General features: G+C 40.8%; 1 long non-coding RNA gene across 1 annotated transcript; it reads left to right on the top strand.

Annotated features, from left to right (window-relative positions):
- On the top strand, nt 1–1,542 carry LOC121933350. The gene is made up of 2 exons (XR_006104517.1): nt 1–98; nt 1,425–1,542. It is a non-coding gene; the product is annotated as an uncharacterized LOC121933350 (long non-coding RNA).
- The last annotated feature ends 1,777 nt before the right edge of the window (nt 1,543–3,319 follow it).

The following is a 3,319-nucleotide window of genomic DNA, read 5'->3' as shown; positions in this document are numbered from 1 at the left end:
CTGTTTTTCAAATGGAAGGAAACAATAAGTTGGTGATGGTGGCAAAACAGAAGGGCTTAACTGCTGTGACTGAAATAAATGGAAACACCCTCACTAATGTAAGGATACCTTGAGTATGAGGTCTGAAACACAGGCCTGGTACAAACTGCCAGGAAGCGGTGTCCTGGCAGCAATAGTAGGGCTCGGGAACATGCACCAACTGCACTCTCCTAAGCATTATTACATGCGGGCGGCACCATTTTTGAGTGGAACTGCCCACACAAGCCACGTAGTAATGACATATGGGCGTCTCAGTGCCCACACATCTCTAAAACAAAGCAGCATTGTAAGGGATGTGACGCAGCTCTTACGACATTGCAAAAAGGAGCTGCTCCAGGCGGCTCTTTTTTTACTGCGCAGTTGTGCCATGCGGTCTGGTTGCCACAGCAACACCATGCAGCACAATGTTTCCTTGCCGGTCTGTACTGCGCCATAGATGACTTTCTAAGTCCTCACTGTGGCCTGGGCCACTTCTGTCATTTTAAGGTATGGAAGACAATGGTGTTAGTACTTAAGTGGCTGATATGTCTGATGTACTCGTGCTACAAACAAATATAGATTTTGCTTTAGCTGTGGGAATGCATACTTCCCATCCACCCCAAATTATATATAATTGACTTCTTTTCAAAACTAGGTGAACTTTGCATATTCTAGTTGACGTAAAAAAATGAGTATGAGTTTTGGTGCATTCAGATTAACAAATGGTATTTCTTTCCCTTTGAGTGCTTACATGCCTGACACAGATTTATTTCTTCACCCTAAGTTAATTGTGTATATATAAAGTTATAAGCCCTCTTAATGACTGACCTCCATTTTGATCATGACATGAGTACATGAAGTGAGACAGAACCCTCCAGAAGAGAGGGTTAGCCAAAGAAACTTAAGGGCCGGTTAACACATTCCCACTGATGCAGTGAATCTAGTTCAGTTGGCACTAACAACTGAACTGATTGAGACTTAACACTTTCATAGATTCTATGTATGTGTCAATTTAATTTTTGAAAGGATTTTTATACCACTTTTCATGTCTAATGGCTTATAAAATTGGACCAACAGACATAACACCAAGAATACAAAAGATGTACCGGTGTAATTGGATCAAGCCACCTTTTGGCAGAATGAGGCACCCAGCTCAGGCTGTACAGTGTGATTGATGGCTTAATCATTGCTCCCAAATGTAACTGGTTAAATTCCAGTATGAGTGATTATACTGAGACAGTGTCCACACCTGTCACTCTGCAAACTTCATGTCTGAGCAAAGGTTTATTTTAAATTTACATTGGTTTGAATGGTGTCTTTCAGTGTTGCGGGCAGGCAGTGTGTGGATGTTTATCTGCATAATACACCCATGTAAGCTTTTTAATCGGTTGTTTGTTTCTTTCTAGATAACGAGTATGGGTGACCTCCATTACAAGAGGACCAGTAAGAGAATCTAGATCACCTAGGCATTTCTACACTTTTACTGTGTAAAGGTGATACAATAAAGATCAATGGATCAAAATAGTAATTCTCCTAATTTGTAACTTTTGTGCTTGCAAAGCATAAGAATACTTTCCACAACTGTTTGTTTATTGGCAACTGTTTGTTTATTGGCACCATCAGTCATCATTAAAGAGCTGTGTAGAGTAGATTTGCAAGGGAAACATGGTTGGGGAGATTATGCTCAGTCTTTCCCCTACTTAATTCCTTTCAAATCCTTGTATTACTGTGTTTCCCTTCTGTTGCTTAATCTAGAACAGTGGTTCTCAACCTTCCTAATACCGGGACCCTTTAATACAGTTCCTCATTTTATGGTCTCCCCCAACCATACAATTATTTTCATTGCTACATGCAAATAAGTGTTTTCCGATGGTCTTAGGCACCCCTGTGAAAAGGTTGTTCGACCCCCAAAGTGGTTCCAGCGCACAGGGTGGGAACCACTGATCTAGAAGATGAACTGATGGTCCAGAGCCTGGGAAAATAGCTATGTTGGCTGGTGGATTGTAGGAGCTGGAATGCCCCAAAAAAGTGATGGCCAAGATCCTGCACTGGGAGATGTAGCTATAGTGCAAAACGCACTGCAGAAATAATCTAGTTTGAGACTGCTTTAACTGCCCTGGTTCGCTGCTAGGAGCTCCTGGGAATTGTACTTTATTGTGGTAGCAGATGAGCTCTCTGAAAGAGTAGGCTAAATATCTCACAAAACTATAGTTCCCATAATTCCCTAGCATTGAGCCAGAGCAATTAAAACAGTCTCAGACTGGATTACTTCTGCAGTGTGTTTTGGGCCAATTGTGCTTTCCTTTCTCCAGCAAACAAAAACAGCTTAGTTCAGGTGGTCTTGTAATACATACTCATAGAATACAAATCAGTATGAGACCGCTTTAACCTCATTAGTATATATTAAAAGCCTGCAGAAATAATCCAGTTTGAGACCGTCATTTATACTGGCTGTTTGTTATAAGGAATGGGTACTTTTAAAGTATGTGATTTTATTTTTATTTTATTTTTTTGATATGTTAATTGTTTTTACTGTAATCTGTTTTTTATTTGTGAGCTGCCTTGGGTCCCTTTTTGAGAGAAAGGTGGCATAAAAAATGAAATAAAAATAAATAAATAAACTTGTGGCACCAGAGGACCAGACGGACGGGCTGCTGGAAATGCTGCTCCCATTCATGTCAAGAGTTTCTGTACCTTGGATCAAACATCAGTCAGAATGGTGACTGCAATGAAGAAATAAAATGATGACTAGGGATGGAAAGGGCAGCTATGAAAGCACTAGACAAGAGCCTAAAGCATAAAGGCCTGTTACAGACTGGCAAAATAAAGCTGCTTCGGGTCTCTTTGGAGGTATGCTGTTTAAATGATGCATCCATCCTAAGAATCAGGAAGCTGCACCAAAGCTGCACTCCAGTGCTTAGGAATGGATTATTTATTATTATTATTATTTATTTATAAAGCGCTGTAAATTTACACAGCGCTGTACATACAATCTTTTTAATTGGACGGTTCCTTGCCCTCAGGCTTACAATCTAAAAAGACACGACACAGAAGGAGAAGGGAGTGGTGGTGGGGAAGGGGCCTGTCTAGTAAGATAATACATATAAAATACATAGCAATACAGGAAATGATTCAATAAAACAGACAACAAAAGAACATCAACTAGCAAGTGACAATTATGCAATGCCTGGGAACGCTTCTCTGAACAGGATGGTCTTCAGCTCCGTTTTGAAGCTGGTTAAGGAAGTGATGGCTCTTGCTCGCGGGGGAAGAAGGTTCCAGGAGTGAGGGGCAGCAAGTG

Source organism: Sceloporus undulatus, chromosome 6 (assembly GCF_019175285.1).
Source record: "Sceloporus undulatus isolate JIND9_A2432 ecotype Alabama chromosome 6, SceUnd_v1.1, whole genome shotgun sequence".
In the NCBI taxonomy this organism is placed as follows: domain Eukaryota; kingdom Metazoa; phylum Chordata; class Lepidosauria; order Squamata; family Phrynosomatidae; genus Sceloporus; species Sceloporus undulatus.
Note: the sequence above shows the minus strand (reverse complement) of the source record. Positions and strands in the feature narration are given on the sequence as shown.